Below are 17,503 nucleotides of genomic sequence, written 5' to 3'. Positions count from 1 at the left end.
TTTATATGTATTTGACTGTGCTTTCATATGTGCTTGTACAAGTAAGTGTTCATCTCTGTGAGTGTGTGTTTGTGTGTGTGTGTGTGTGTGTGTGTGCCGTGGAAGCTGCGATACTTAGACTAGAAATGAGTGTGTGGAGGAGGGGGGTAGAGGAGGTGCACGGTAATGCGTGTGTGTGTGTGTGTGTTGGAGCTCATGTACGTTTATATGTATTTGACTGTGCTTTCATATATGTGAAACTGCATGTCTGGTGCATTTCTGTTATGCATGTGTGGGTGTATGTGTGAATGTGTGTCTTCATATTTTACATTTATTTGCTTATTTATCACCATTGTTGTCTTATTTATTTATTTATTTATGTTTTATTATTATCATTTTATTAGTATTACTAATATTATTACTACTACCTTTTTCTATATTATAATTATTATTTATTTATTTATTAATTTATTTATTTATGCAAGCTTATCTATTATTTATTCCCCCGTTGTTGTTGGTTTTTTTTTTGGTTTTTTTTTTGTGTGTTCTTTTTGTTTTGTTTTGTGTGTGTGTGTGTGTGTGTGTGTGTGTGTGTGTGTGTGTGTGTTCTCAAGGCCTGACTAAGCGCGTTGGGTTACGCTGCTGGTCAGGCATCTGCTTGGCAGATGTGGTGTAGCGTATATGGTTTTGTCCGAACGCAGTGACGCCTCCTTGAGCTACTGAAACTGAAACTGAAACTGCTGTTACAGTTGCCAACCCCATGCTTCCCAATCACACCTTCCCAGGAGGTGCTGTCACAGCCAACTCTCGCGTTAAAGTCACCAAGAATGATTAGCTTGTCTGCGTTGGGAACAGTGGTGATGACAGCGTTCAGGTCCTCATAGAACTTGTCCTTGATCTCATCCGGGTTGGTCATGGTGGGTGCGTAGGCGCTGACAATGGTGGTAAACTTCTTCCCGTTGCATAAAGGGAGTTTCATCGTCATCAGGCGATCGTTCACTCCTTTCGGGGGGCCAGCCAGCTTGCCAACGAGGGTTGTCTTCACTGCAAAGCCAACTCCAGCCTCCAGGTGTAGCCTGCGCCTCACTCACAGAGTTCGCCTTCTTCTGCCAGTCTGGTCTCACTTAAGGCAGCGATGTCGATCTTGTACCTGGCTAGTTCACTCGCAATGAGTGCTGTGCGTCTCTGTGGTCTGTCAGAGTCGCCTCTGTCCAGAAGCGTACGCACGTTCCATGTGGCAATGGTCAATGGGGTGCTCCTTGTTTTCTTCTTTCTTTCCTTTGTGTGTCGACCGCTTGAGTAGGGTCCCCGTCAGCCGCGGTATGCTGACTAGGGTGGTGTGGAGCAGGCAATGTTTAGGGCACCTTTTCTAGCCCCTTCCTCATGCCATGGAGGTGAGCAGTGCTGTCCTGAAGAGGGCTGCTCAGTCGCTCAGGGGGCTGCCGATCTCCACCGCTGCTCCAGTCGGTGAAAAACGACCCTATGGCCTGAGCCGCCTGTGTGCAGGTCCGCGGCTACGACTGCCAGTGTACCCACACCTGTCGCTTCGTCGCTCGCCTGTCGCCACAGGGCTTGGGGAAAATGATGGTATGGGATGAAGGATGACTGATGACTTGCGCGATGACTTTGTTTATAGTGAGGAGGAGTTGCGCACCGTCGACCTCACTCTCTTGTCCGAGACCGTCTGTATCCAGTGGCAAGACGAGGTCAAGACGACTGGAGATGGAAACGGATGCAGTGGATGACCAGGATGTCCTATGTGCCTCATCCTGCCCTCAGCACTCCACAGTGCTCTGCTGCAACCGCCTTCCTCTCCGTTGAACCATGAAGGTTTCTTCCGCAGAGTCCGCCGGATCCAGTCTTCACATGCTTGGGTAGACAAGCCCTAACTCACCGAGGGTTTGAGACCTGTCGGCTACCCTCACCTAGTTTAGCCAGCCTGTCAAAGCCGTTGCCCGGGGGTTGGGCGCTGCCGCATGCTAGCAGCTTCTAGGACCCATAGGTGAGAGCTGGGTGCCGGTGGGGACCAACAGAGGACGAACCACTCCCGGAAGAGCGTGACAACCCCCCCCCCCTCTAGAGGTACTACCCCTCCCGTGCACCCCCTAACCCCCATTTGATGGATACTGAGTGACTGAATACATATTAATCACACAGGCTAACGACTGTATGATATTTAGTTGCATTGCTGAAGTAGTGTGTGTCCGGCCAAATGGCTGTGTAGATTGTTATCAACACAGGTGTATTCATCATCTGATGCTGGATACCAACCGCCATACTCTCGGCCAAATTCTAACATCATCTGTTGTTTTTTCTTTGTTTTTAGGTGGTTTTTTTTTTTTTTGCTGTTGTGTTACTAGCCCATACAAGATTAACTACTGCATGCCCTAATCTATTTATATGTAACATGAAAAAGTTAGACAAATTGCAGAAATGCTCCATGAATGCAATAAAACAACAACAGAGGATGTTGTCTTGAGTTTGCATACATGGACAATGCCTACCAAAAGAATTTGTAACATTAATTATCATTTTCCTAAAATTCATGTTCGGTTTGACAGTGAACAACACCAAGTACTGAGGTCTGGTGCAAGCTGTAGATATGGAGCGGGCTGGCCCGGCTGCAATGGTTCAAAGGAGATTCTGTATTGGGTTTGGTGCTGCAGTGTCATGGTTCGTCTCCTTTTGTCCTCAAGGGCAGCCCAGCATGCGTTGATGGTGGTGAATAGTGTGTCGCCAGGCCTCGCGATCTTAGCAGACCATAGATGGTCAATATGACAAACACCAATGGATTTCTTCAAGTGACAGTATGTTTACTTTGTTTGGACAAATTTTGCATTGAACAGCTCTTGGAATATTCAAGACCCCAGCCCCTTTAGTTACGCAGTGGTCTGCTCGTCAGTGGGGGCGAACCACTTCCCCCTTTTTGCATTTCATTGTTTCATTGTTAAAGGTATACACAAGCTTGAAGAGAAGGGCAGAGGAGAGTACCTGTTACAGTGAACCATAAAGGGGAAGAAGACAACGTCTGCACGCTAAAAAGGTGAGTTTGTATTACACTCCTTGTTTGCTTGAATATGCTTAACGTATAAAACTCATGAAAACTCGGCCTATCAATCTGCCGTGGGTTGGCAAAATCTAACGACTAAATTAGCACTAAGACGCCTCTGCCATGCCTGTCGTGTGCTCAGCCATAGTAATTACTAATCTTAAGTGCTGAACAGCCGTGGCCAACAAAAAATGCCTTATGTGATCCACGGCAAGAACAGTGGGGAAGGACGAGCGTGCGGTAATTAAGTTTTACATGGTAAGTATATTTACCGAAAACAGGGAGTATGATACAAACTCCACTTATTTCTCCACTCACTTATACTGTAGCATGCCAAAGTGATGTAGAATTCAAAGTAAAAGGAAGTGGGCAAATCTTTGCTGGTTCGAATGAGGAGCACAGCAGCCGTGTTAGCTGTCACGAAGGAAATCTCGGAACCAACAGCCCAGAGGGCTGCATACTGGACATGCTGAAGGGGCAAAGAATGCTGAAATGCCACTGACATGCCCCGCATGGGATTCAGGCATCCAATTTGATCATATCTAGACCTGAGAGTAATGAGAAATGGTGCCAGCTGCGAAATCTTCCTTATAGTTTTCATTGATCGTAATGGAACAGGCCTCCGAGAGAGATGTATTCCAGCAGTATTTGAGACAGCTGACTGTTCGAATATGCTAATCTTTATCCTCCTTGGATTGTGAAACAAGGGTCTGATCCTCAAAGAGGGAGAAAGTACCTCTGGGTCTTGGTTATTAGCTAGATACTTGGAACCCCCCCCCCCCCCCCCCCGAAAATACCGGAAAAAAAACCAACAAAAAAAACAAAAAAAAAACCAAAAACAAACAAACAAACAAATCAAACAAACAAAAAACAACAACAACAAACAAACAAAACAAACAAACAAACAAAAAAACAACAACAAAAAACGGACACACAACAAAAAACAAAGTGTTATGGAACCATCTTGGTGGAAAGCCATGTCCTGAGGCCATCCACTCAGACCATGCATCTCACTCACACATCATCAGTGGTCAGCAAAAGGAGGAAAATAGTTCCGGGGTCACGGAGGTCAAATGGAATACAAACTCAGGGGCTTGAACAGTGCTTTTCTGATGAAATCTAGAACGAGGAACAAGCCCCATCCAGGAACTCTCCTGGGGATACAAGACTCCTTGAATAAAGCCCCAGAGGAAAATTCTCTGAGAAGGAAGTCTGCTCCAAAGGAAGGACGTCCCAGCTGCTTGATCATGGTGCAAATAGTCAATATGTACCATCGAACCACATAAGCTGAGATATTAAACCCAGTGGAGCAGTTTGTGAGTTGCATGCCATAAGGGTTGCTAGACAGGACTTGCTGTTCTGTACACCACCCCAGCCCTTTCCACCAGTGGAAGTCATACAACTAGTCAGTTCCCGACCTCACTGAACCAGAAACCAACGGCTGAAAGTCTGAGGAGGCACTTACAACAGGCTGGGCTGTCAGAGCAGTGGCTGTTCCAAGGGCAGAACGTTTTAAATCTGATGTGGGCGAACGGATCACGTAGCAGCCACACATACAGGTGAAGCGATTGGGATTCCAATGAGGGATCCGAGACCGGGGCTGTCTCAGCAGATCTGGTTTCACCTTGAATTCCAGAGGAGGAGCATGAGTAAGAACGAGCAGATCTAGGTACCAGGGTTGGGCCTGCCAAGGGCATGATCAGGATGAGCTGTGACCGGTCCATCCTGGCTTTCAAAACCACCTTTGATAGGATCGGATAGGGGTCAAAAGTGTAAGTGATCATGTTGCTCCAGTCTAGAAAAAGAGCAGACAATGCTTAGGCTTCATGGTTTGACTTGTTAAACCTAAATCAGAAGTCTCTTGTTGAACCCCGTCTCAGAGAAGTCCACCAGCGGTCGAAACCACTGTTCCCAAACCCTAAGAAGGGTGTCCTTCTTCTTCTTCCTCGTTCGCCTCCCATTAGATGAGCAGCCCGGTGTCCTCGATGAAGGCTGTCGTCCGTCGCAGCTCCTCCAGGGTGCCGTACAGTTTGGCTTCCACTGCTGTCGGTGTTGGCCAGTGCTTCCTTCTGGATGCTGCATGCGTCCTACAGTCTTGAAGGATGTGGTCGGTTGTCATTGGTCCCTCACCACAAGGGCACTCTCCACTCTGTCCAATGCCAAATTTTGTGTGCATGTGGTGGAGCAGGCGGTTGTGTCCAGTCCTCAGGCGGAAGATCTTGACCTGTTCCCGTCGTTCCAGCAAATGGTATCTGTCTTCTGGGTTATATTTGGGGTGCTGGAGGCGCCACTTTATTCCTTGCTGTGCCTTGATGATTGTCTTGATTTCATCGTATGACACCAGTTTGTTGGCCTGCTCCTTCTGTGCACCATCTTTTGCCAGAATGTCCGCTTTTTCGTTGCCTCTGATGCCACAGTGTGCTGGTACCCATTGTATCACCACTTTCTCCACTCTGGCACTCAGGGCAACAAGGGCTGAAGTGAGATGGTTCTGTTCTTTGCAGCGGGAGTTCTTGAGGGCTTGGAGCACGGAGAGAGCGTCTGAGAACACCACCACCTGCCCTGTTGTTCTTGTGGAGTTCTGCGAGACTGTTGTGGCTGCCTCACAGAGGGCTTCTCGCTCAGCTCGGAAGTTGGTGGAGTATTTTCCTGTTGGGATTGCAATTTCTTCATCTCCATCTTTGTATCGGAGGAAGATTCCAGCTCCACCATCCCTCGTTGCTTCTGTGGCGGAGCCATCTTCCTGGGGGTACTGGTTGCAGATGAACTCCATGGCCAGGGCCTTCCTTTGGGTGTCTGTATTCCTCTCTTCTCCACTCCGGGAATGCTGGTGACGACTGTTGGGAACACCTGCCTCTTCCAAGATGGGTGGGTGACATTTGCTGGGATAGGCTTTGCTTCGTGTTCCATCAAGACTGGGGTCTGTCTTTCAAGGCGTCTTGACTGGTGGATGAAGCTGCCTCTTTTCAGCCGGCTCTTGGTGGGTCTGCTCATTCTGTTGTTCATTGGATGGTTTTCAAGGCGTTTGAATTTTGCTGCCTGGATGAGGATCTTTGTGTCCCTTCTGTCCTCCAATGACTGTAGCCCAGTGGTCTCCTCCATCTTCAGGATTGGGGTGGATCTCATGGCGCCAGTTATGACACGCTGAGCTTGGTTCTGTATCTTGTTGAGATGGTCGAGGTTAGACTTTGCAGCTGATGCCCATGCTGATGTCCCGTACTCAACTACAGGTCGGACTCTCCCCGTATAGAGTCTCTTTAGGATACGTTCATCAGCCCCCCAGTCCGTCCCTGCAAGTTTCCTCATGATCGCCAGTCTCAGCTTGGCCCTGCTACAGCATCTGGTGATCTGCTGTTTCCAGGTGAGCCTTCAGTCAAAGGCCACTCCCAGGTAGGTAGGTGCAAGCCTTTGGTTGTTCAGTGTCAGTTTCGCCTCTTGCTTCTTGCTGGATAGGCTGAAGACTGTGTAGGTTGTTTTGCTTGAGTTGAGAGACAAGCCATTCCTTGGTCCAGTTGCTGATCTTGTTGAGCGCAGTCTGGAGGCGTACCTGTGCTGTAGTGGTGTACTCTTCAGAGCACCAGAGTACCAGGTCATCTGCGTAGATCGCTCCTCTGACCCCTCTTGGCAGTTCTCTGACGATGTCATCTATGAAGATGAGGAACAGCGTTGGCGAAAGGACTCCTCCTTTTGGTACTCCCTGTCTCAGCACCTTCTTCTTGCTTTTTTGGCCCTGAATCTTGACTCGGGCTTGGCGGTTGTGTAGGCACTGGCTGATCCAGGTGTACATCCTCACAGACACACCACATCGCCGTAGTTTGAGCCTGAGTCCGTCCTTCCTGACTTTGTCGAACGCCTTCTCCATGTCAATCCAGACAGCAAGCGTGTTCTCCTTTTCTTGGAATACGTCCTCAATGCTTTGAGTGATGAATGTGATCTGGTCTTCTGTTGATCTGTGTTGGCGGAAGCCTGCCTGTTCAGGGCTCAGCAGCTGATACTTCTCAAGGTGCCAGACAAGCCTAGTGTTGACAAGTCTCTCCATCAGCTTTCCTAAGCAGCTTGTAAGGCTGATGGGTCTGTAGCTGTCAGCCTTCGACTTGTCCTTTCCCTTTTTGTGAATGGGGATCATGTCTGCTTCCCTCCAACACTGTGGGACTGATCCTATCTTCCAGCTGGAGTTGAAGATTGTTAAAAGGACTGCCTTGCTCTTCATCCCAAGATGCAGAATCATTTCATTTGTGATTCCGTCTGGTCCAGGTGACTTCTTCAGGTTGAGGCTCTGCAACGCTTCCTCCAGCTCTTTCTCTGTGAAAGCTGAGGTCATGACTTCCTCTTGGGGCTCTTTCTCATGAAGTTCACCTTGGGCCCTGTGCACTGCAGCTCTATGTTCAGGAGGGACTTCCAGATTGCTGATGTTTTCATAGACGTCTATGAAGTGGTCTGCTGCTTTCTTTCCAGAGAGGTAATTTCCATTCTCTTGTATTGTTATTGTGGTGTGACGTTGTTTTCGTTGCTGAGGGTTCTAGCCAGTTTCCACAGCTTGCTGCCATCCTTGTCGAGATTTAGGCTTTCAGTTTTCTCTTGCCAGCTTTTTCTTGCAGCTTGTGCGCAGGACAGCTTGTATCTGGCAGTTACTTCCTTCAGCGCTATGTTGTTCTCCAGTGATGGCTGCTTTTCTGCTCGGTCCCTGGCTTCCGTAACAGCATCTTCCAGATTCTGGAGTTCCTCCGTCCAGTAGGGCTTGTAGTCTTTGCGTGCTCCTCTTGGGATGGATTCTATAGCAGCTTTCAAGACGGCCTTTGTGAAGTCTTGAACCATCTTGTTTGAGTCCTTCTGCCTGATGTTGATTGGCTTTGTGTATGTATCTGTGAGGGTCTCAAAGAGAGTCCAGTCCGCCTTTCTGTAATTGCAAGAAGGGTGTCCTTGTCCTACTCCATCTGAAGGACACTATAGGACCTGCTGAAGGCGTCAGCCAAGACTCTAGCCTTGCCCGCAATGTGTCTTGCTGAGAGAACAATGCTCCTGTCATGGCACCAATGGAGGGTGGCCTTGGCCCACAGGGAGAGGTTCACCAAATGCACCCCCCTCTTTTGTTAATGTCTTGTTGTCCATGAACAGCCTGACAGTCTTTCCAGAGGCCTCCTCCGAGAAATGGAGAAGAGCCCTGTAAACTGCTTTGAGTTCCAGAATGTTGGTGCAACTTGTAGTCCTCCGAAGACCAAGTCCCTGCCACATGGAGTGTATCCATGTGAGATTCCAAACACATGGTAGATGCATCTGTGAAGAGCGCCACCTGAAGAGTGTAGGGGTGCTATGGGCATCCCTGTGCCAGAAAAGATGGGAGTAATCACCCAGACATTTATATATGTTCCATGGCTGTGTCTTTTGGGACTGGCAGAGTTTCAGCTCCTGCTACAGTGGGTGCTTGAGAACCCTGTTCAGGGGGATGATGGGCGCTGGTGACTCAAGAGGTCCCAAAAGAGAAATGAATGTTCTCACTGTCACGTTGCAGGAATGACTCAAGCACAGGAGGATATCCCCCAGTCAATTCAAGTGGTCCTGTGTTGGATACACTGCTATGGACAGTGAGTCAAACCTCACCCCTTAAAAATCGAATAATTGACTTGGGGTAGATCATGCATCTGTTTGTTAGTGACGAACCCTAGCTGAGAGGACTGATATAGCAACCTGGAGCCATGAATCTCGCACTGGACCTGCAACTGGTCCAAGATAAGTCAGTCGTCACAGTACTCACAGAGACGAATGGACTCCGTTCTGACAAGGGATGCCAATTCTCTTACCTTGATGGTGAAGAGGAAAGGGGCGAGGGTCAGACCATAAGGGATGGTAGAGATCCTGAAGACCTTGTCCCTCCACCCGGACCACCAACACTGGTGATACGCCAGGTGAACGGGAATCTGGGAATTGGCATCCTTCAGGTCGAAAGAAGCCCAGTCACTTGTAGAAAGGTCTCTCGAATCTGTGCCTGTGTTTCCTTTTGAATTTGACATCGAGGAGAAAATTGTTCAGCAGAGACAAATCCGGGTTCGTTAGTCATCCTCTAGAGGTCTTTGGAATCACAAACTGGCAGCCATAAAACTCCAGAACTGGGTCTGTGAGGTCTGAAATTGCATCCTTGAGTAAGAGATTGAGAGATCTCCATCGCTAAGGCGCATCCCTGCTCTGTGCTGGACACATAAGGAGGAGGAGAGGGTCTTAGAGGTGGGTGTTCCACTACAGACGACAGAACGTGCCTAGATACTAGCAACAAGACAGTCCAATCCCGTGTCACTCAAATGAAGAGTGTACCTGTAGAGACTCCCAACGTGCAGGGGTTGAGTGACCGGAGGTGGTGTTCTGGAGCTGTCATTAGGGGTGCTGGTTTTGGTCCAGCTCTCCACAGGATGGTACGCACCAAAGGGAAGAGACTTGTGCTGCTGAGGCTTGGGCTGTTGTTGATTCAGCCACTGGTGCTTAGGCAGGGCTGCAGTGGGAGGAATCCTGTCCGGCAACCTCTTAACCTACAGAGGCCAACAGTGGCCTTGGGAAATGTGAGCCAAGTAGGAGGAACCTCCTTGTTTGTCTCGGCCATGTGGCTGACAAACTGGGAAACGTAAGACCTGAATGGGATTGCTGCTGTGCCAGGATGAACCCCATAGCTGAGGGAATCTTTACTGGCAGAGAATCACATTCATACTGGCCAGAACAAATGTATATGTTGGTGAGTAAATACAACTGCCACTTTCAGGCTCGAAGCCACTCTTCTGGCAAAACATGCAGACAAAAGTAGCTGAAGAGGCCTTGGGACAGCAGGAGGATACTCCTCCTGTAGCCGGTTGGACCTGTGTACAAAGGCGTCAAAAGCTGTGGAAACCAAAGAACAGTGGCTGGCTACCGTATCTCACTAAGCCAAGTGAAAAGGAGCATGTTGAGGGACTAGCATGAGGTCCTGCACTGGAGGCTCCACCTCCCTAATCACTGGGTGGTCTGGGGTGTACAAAGACCAGACTCTTAATTTTGAGTAACCCTTCAAATACTTTCCCATAGTGAAAGCTCTATGAGCCAAGGACTCTGTACCAGGAGGGATAACACAGGTAGTACCACTATCGAATGGGAAGGCTTATTCAGCCGCACCTGAACCATCTCCAGGACCTGAAGGCGCATTGTCGTCTGAAAACAGGAAGTTTGCTGCTGCTTAGGAAGGGGATGGCATAGATGGAGGTGCTATCCACATGGGTTACTCAGACAGGGTAAGTTCTAAGCAAGGTCAGAGTTGAGTTCAGCCTGGTCCCATGCTGGACAAGAGAGAGTTTCATGAGGAGAAAGATGCAGTGGCACACTCTGCACTTTCTTCAAGGTCCAAGGAAGCCTGATAAAAAAACAAAACAAAAAAAAAAACCTTCCCCAAGTTCCAGCTGGGGCCTGATCCCTTCTGATGTAGAAGCATCCAGGGAATCATCCTAAGCCTGGGGTACAACCTGGTGGAAATCAGAGCTGGTTCGTTCAGGCACCTGGTAATAAGGCTGTGAGAGCCGTGAATCCCCCTTGTCCTCCAGGTTAAAGGAGGAGGCTAAAGAAGTGTAGTGGACCAGCCACCATGGTGAAATGGTTAGCGTCGCGGACAGACAGCTGGGAGGACGCGGGTTCGAATCTCAGCGGAAGTGGCTTTTTCGGTCCGCGGGTGGCTCCTACCCAGAGTTAAGTGTACTATGGGCTTAAATGGGAAGACTGGGACCACACAGTCGAGTATCATCCACTTCACGGATACGTCTTTGGGTGTATTGCTCTAATTCCTGACCAACACTGCAAGTGTCTATCTCTCAGCATGGAAGGGTGGTGTGTCGGTTGAGAGAGCTGTGCCACGATTGAGAGCAGTCTCAGTGCAATGCTGGGAGTAAAGAGCGGTCACGAAATCTTCGTAAGAGGAAACGTCCCACCCCCACCTCCAGCACTGGCCACAGTCGGGGCATGACCCCCACCCACACCATGCTCTTACTGGAGTGACTGGGAGAAGGGTGTGTGTGTTGGGGGTGTTAGGCAAGACTTTACTTCCCCTCGGTCCCCTTCCAGGCCGATCTTAAGGTCGAGCCCCACACTCATAATCTTTCTCAAGACAAGAGTGATGTTCATGAGCGCCCGAACAGGCAGCCATTGTCACTGTGTTCATTATTTGACAATTAAGTAGTGGTTTAATTGTGATCATCAGTGTGACTGGTACGATCAGTTAGGCAAGGGAATTTCTGGTTCTAGTGGTGTATTTTTCTTTGATCTCTGACTCTGGACAGCAGAATGGTGTGCATTTCTCTGTTTTTGTTCTGACTGTGCAATGCTTTTTTCTTATTGCTGTTTACGGTAAAACCAGTTGTGTTGACATTTGGCCAGTCTTTTCCTGCTGTCCAGTGTGGCGAGCAGTGTGGACAGCACGTGCAACGTGAGCCAGTGGACTGGAGTGCATTGTATCACTGTTCACAGCATGCAGTGTAAGCCACATTGTGTTCACATGGTGTGTCACAATTCTTTCCACTGCAGTGGCATTTCGTCTTTTACTGACAACCAGTTTTATAGTGGACACATTTTAGTGAAGTTGAATTCCCAAGTGAGTGTTTCCTCAGGAGACAGTTCCTCCTCCAGTTCCAGTGTCTGCTGTTCCTCCCTGTGTCAAGACGTCAACAGGCTGGGCATTCACAGCCGTCCTTTGCCATGTTTCAGAAAGCCTGTGAAGGAAACACACAGCCGTCCTTTGCCGTGTCACAGAAAGCCTGTGAAGAAAACACACAGCCGTCCTTTGCCGTGTCACAGAAAGCCTGTGAAGAAAACACACAGCCGTCCTTTGCCGTGTCACAGAAAGCCTGTGAAGGAAACACACAGCCGTCCTTTGCCGTGTCGCAGAAAGCCTGTGAAGGAAACACACAGCCGTCCTTTGCCGTGTGGCAGAAAGCCTGTGAAGGAAACACACGGGTCACGCCGGGCCGGGCGCGGGGCACGGGGAAGAAGGATTCCAGTCATCACCTCTGTCTGTTTTCCTCCCTCTGCTTCAACTGGTCAGTGTGGACCCAACCTCGTTCACCTCACCGTTCTCCACAGCCCATCCTGTCTCGACACCCCTCGGTCGTCCTGCATGATCCCCGTCATCAATCTCCAGCACCAACTGCCGTTCTCACCACAACCGTGAGGCTGGGCCCAACCACAACAATTTGACCTATGTACATTGCAAGCCTGTCAGTACTCTCAGTTCTGTGCGATCAATGACTTGCTCAGAGTTGCTTTGTTTAATGCCAGATCTGTGAGCGATGAGCATAGACGTACAGACATCTCGGAGTTCATATCAGATTCCTGTCTAAACTGACGTTCTGATCAGTCACCGATATGCTTTCTTAAATTCTCCCAGTACTGGTAATGCGTATTGAACATAACCGATCAAATAAACTGTTTTAAACTGTGTCAAAGTTCAAGTCCTTCAACTTGCTTCCCTTGATTTTAGGATTTTGAGAGCACGTTTGTAACCTTGGTCGGCAGTGGTGCGCGGAGAGAAGAAAGAGCACGGAAATAGCCAAAAATAGCTGATGTTTGACTGGTTCTTGGAAATTGATATTCATTAAGGTATTGGAAAAAGGTCGAAACAGATGTTCAATTTTGAAAAACAACCGTAAAGAACGCTTGGAAGTGAGGCGGAATACGAATTGTTCGCAATTACACGCTGTTCGCAATTACACACACCTACCATAGTCTTCGTTAATTTCAATTATGCTGCGAAGGCCTCAGCTATTATGACTAGATTCTACAAAAGAGAAGGTGAAATTAATGGAAAAAAAACAGGTTTAAAATACTTGCCGTCAAAGAATTGACCAGAAATTTCTGAAATGGAGCAAACACTTGATGTGCATTAGCGCTCTTAGCATCAAAGTACAACACATGCTGTTGTGTGGCTGGAACTTCCTACACTTCCCTAAACACCACTGAAGATGTGACGCGTTCATCTCTCTCTCTCTCTCTCTCTCTCTCTCTCTCTCAAAACAGCTAAAGTTTTTAAACAATGCTTTCTTTGTTACACAAACGCTGAACACGTTTGCTTGCTTGCTTGCTTGCGCGCGCGTGTGTGTGTGTTCGCGCGCGCGCGCGCGCGTGTGTGTGTGTAGGTATATACATAATATGTATATATCATGTGTGTGTGTGTGTGTGTGTGTGTGTGTGGGTATATACATAATAGGTATATATCGTGTGTGTGTGTGTGTGTGTGTGTGTGTGTGTGTGTGTGTGTGTGCGTGTGTGTGTGTGTGTGTGTGTACATAATATGTATATATCATGTGTGTGTGTGTGTGTGTGTGACAAAGAAAGAATTGTTCTTTTTGAAAGAATAGAACATCCTTTGTTACCAGCCGCTGTGGCGAAGTGGTTAGCGTCGCGGACTGACGGCTGGGAGGACGCGGGTTCGAATCCCAGCGGAGGTGGGTTTTTCGGCCCGTGGCCGGCTCTTACCCAGAGTTGAGTGTGCTGTGGGCTTAAATGGGGAGACTGGGACCACACAGTCGAGTGTCATCCACTTCAAGGATGCGTCTTTGGGTGTGTTGCTCTAATTACCTGACCAACACTGCAAGTGTCTGTATCTCTCGGGCCTGGTTAACGCCGGGATATCATTATGACAGGAAGCGTAGAGTACAGCCTTGTCACGCAGTCCCAAACCAAAATGGACCTCCATAGCAACATCGTCATCATCATCGTCATCCTCCTCCTCCTTCATCGTCATCAATATAAGACAAAATAGTCTCAAAGTCTGTGGCCTTTCATGCCCTGCTCTCATGGTGACCTCAGTTTCGATACCCCTCCACTTCCGTGCTTGGGGTGAGTCCTGTCAATGTCATCAGTGTCGGCAGATTCATGGGGGGCTGTTGTTTGAGGGACGTGGTGGCGGTCTCCACTCTGGGAGAGACGCTCACTCAGTCTGGCTGCGCGACTAAGCCATTATTGTCGTTAGTAGGGGGCTTAGTAGGTGGTGTCCTAAGTAAGTTAAAAAAGAACAGGCACCACTGAACACCACCGAAGTGACTCAGCAGCAGTGCAGGGTCTCCTCTGGTGTGTGGCCTCCAGGCGACCTAACATCGATGGTTCCCTGTGGACTGCCGATGCTGGAACTGCGACGGACGAACCCGGGTGTGGCCGTGTATGGGGGAATCAAATGAGCGGCGTGGGAGTAATGCCACTGAAACGGCGCAGATGATGGGGCAGCAAAAAAAAAAAAAAAAAAAAAACCCAAAAAACAAAAAAACATCCTTTGTTTGGAAAGAAAAGTAATGTACTTGGGCTGTTTTGATTTCAAGATGAACGCGTGTCACACAATCAATATGCATGTATATATATATATATATATATATATATATATATATATCGAGAGAGAGAGAGAGAGAGAGAGAGAGAGAGAGAATAACTACGCAACAACAGCGGATGAACAGACAAAGGGCTCTGTTTTTGCATGGTAACTTCTTTATAAGCCCATGTCATACCACCCAGTGTCAGCCTCACGCTTGTGGATCTCTGTGACAAACGGCGCCGTGTGCAGGTTGCCCATCATACAGAAAAGATTGTCACTGACAGTGAAAGTTTACACGCATCATTATCGATCGTGTTTTTGCCTTCTGCACGACGGATCGAGGGTTTTTGAACTATGTTCATGTACGTGTCTCAGTGACAGAGACCATGTGAAGAATATCCGTGTTTTTTGCTTTCTGGATCACAGGCAGCATGTAAAAGAATTCACAGCCAGAAGGCAAATATATTGTTTTTTTCTTGTTGGTATTCCTCCATGTGTGTGTGTTTTCACACAACGGGTGTCCATATTATAATAGCGTGTGTGTGTGTGTGTGTGTGTGTGTGTGTGTGTGTGTGTGTGTGTGTGTGTGTGTGTGTGTGTGTGTGTGTGTGTGTGTGTGAGACAGAGAGAGACAGAGACAGAGAGAGACAGAGACAGACGAAAGAGGCAAAATAACTACGAAACAACAGCGGGTGAAAAGACAAAGGGCTCTGTTTTTGCATGGTAACTTCTTTATAATCCCATGTCATACCTGCCTAGTATCAGGCTCACTTTAGTTAGCCGATCCGAGCACACCAAACCGATATAATCATAATAATAAAAGTCTGTCATCTGACTTCATTCTCTCTCGCGCAGTATGTGCTGACTGCTGTTAATGCGCAACGTTGAATATTTGCCTCTTAACGAATGTCGCGGACGACATAATAGTTCCCCTGTTTTTTGTTTTCTTTTCCATTTACGGAGGGGTTCGAATCCGTCTCGTCCCCTCTTTCTTTTCTCATGGCAGGCGAAGTTGGCAGAGGCTGGTGGGTCGCTGGATTATTTTAGAGGCGGGTGTGTTGCTGATGTGCGTGAACGATGTTTTTCATCGTGAGTGTTCCCCTTGGTGGCTGGGCGCTCAAGCGTGGAGAGAGATCATGTTGTTGTATCATGGTTTGTATGGTTCATGTATCGTGCAACTAAACACAAAAAAAATATATAGGAAATTGAGTGAGCGGAGTTCTAGTACTTCCAATCCTCCTGGGCAGTTTTCCTATCTTCACTCGAAGGGAGTCAGTCCTTGGAGGAGGACGGTGATGGAACCAGCTCTTAGCGGCTGCTGTTCGTTCTACCCTCTGTAAACGACTTCATGTCCGCCAGATGGGACTGTGTTCTTCGTCTCTCTAGTTCTATGTAAGGACCCGTTCGTTCGTCTATAGAACACTGTGCGTTGGCCAGTGGGTGGTTTTTGTCCTTCAGTCCAGTCAGTGAGTCTCCACACTTGACAGCACCGTGGTCGGGGTTTCGTGTCTTCGAGGTGTTGGTGCCTCCGTTCAGTCGTGGTGCAACGTCACGTCGCTCTGGGTAGGAGCTTGTGTTCCAGACATGTTGTCTATGTACTGGTTTTCTTCGTCGTGTTTCGTTGTTTGTTACGTTAGTATTTACTGTCTCCTGTTTGATGTGAACTTACTTCAGTCATTTCTATTGTGAAAGTTATGAGCCTGTGAAGGGGAGATGAGTTGTCATGTTTTGCTTAAATGTTATCTTTATACAATATGAGTGGAAATGTAAGGAGTAAATATTGAAATTTCAGAATTGGACAGGAGTTACATTTCCATGAAGTTGTCTGCCCAAGCGACAGTTGTTTCAATGGAAGGGGGGTAATATAAGATATCTTGCTTTTCACATGCTCAAGCTTGTCACGCTCTTCCGGGAGTGGTTCGTCCGCTATTGGTCCACACCAGCACCAGCTCTCACCTATGGGTCCTAGAAACTGCTAGCATGCGGCAGCGCCCAACCCCCGGGTAACGGCTTTGACAGGCTGGCTAAACTAGGTGAGGGTAGCCGAAGGGTCTCAAACCCTCGGTGAGTTAAGGCTTTAAGAAACCTTCACGGTTCAACGGAGAGGAAGGTGGTTGCAGCAGATCACTGTGGGGTGCTGAGGGCAGGATGAGGCACATAGGACATCCTGGTCATCCACTGCATCCGTTTCCATCTCCAGTCGTCTTGACCTCGTTTTGCCACTGGATACAGACGGTCTCGGACAAGAGAGTGAGGTCGACGGTGCGCAACTCCTCCTCACTATAAACAAAGTCATCGCGCAAGTCATCAGTCATCCTTCATCCCATACCATCATTTTTCCCCAAGCCCTGTGGCGACAGGCGAGCGACGAAGCGACAGGTGTGGGTACACTGGCAGTCGTAGCCGCGGACCTGCACACAGGCGGCTCAGGCCACAGGGTCGTTTTTCACCGACTGGAGCAGCGGTGGAGATCGGCAGCCCCCTGAGCGACTGAGCAGCCCTCTTCAGGACAGCACTGCTCACCTCCATGGCATGAGGAAGGGGCTAGAAAACGTGCCCTAAACATTGCCTGCTTCACACCATCCTAGTCAGCATACCGCGGCTGACAGGGACCCTACTCAAGTGGTCGACACATAAAGGAAAGAAAGAAGAAAACAATTGACCATTGCCACATGGAACGTGCGTACGCTTCTGGACAGAGGCGACTCAGACAGACTACAGAGACGCACAGCGCTCATTGCGAGTGAACTAGCCAGGTACAACATCAACATCGCTGCCTTAATAAATCTTTCGTTCCTATTTTTCTATGAACCATTACTCCCCCTTGTTCCGAGATCCCTCCCATTCGCATATTCCCTTCATTCCTGGATTTAGAGAAGAGAAAGAAAGTATGAAGCAGGGTACTTATTTTGGAGGCTTACGGTAACGCGGCTCATTACAGTACACTAAGATTGTCATATACTGTTGTGTTCAGAATTGATGTGAGAAGTTGTCTGAGACCCTGTTGACACTATAGGGTGACATCTCTGGTGACACTCAGGTGTAAAACAGGTGACTTCGGGGTCAAACACAATGCATACAAGTACGTACGACATGCAGGACAGTGTTTAGCTTGAAGAGTGTGCACATCATGCAGGTACTCACCAAGTAGTGCCTCATATGTATCTAAGTGC

Source organism: Babylonia areolata, chromosome 4 (assembly GCF_041734735.1).
Source record: "Babylonia areolata isolate BAREFJ2019XMU chromosome 4, ASM4173473v1, whole genome shotgun sequence".
NCBI classification, from domain to species: Eukaryota; Metazoa; Mollusca; class Gastropoda; order Neogastropoda; family Buccinidae; genus Babylonia; species Babylonia areolata.
This window is presented reverse-complemented; position numbering follows the sequence as displayed.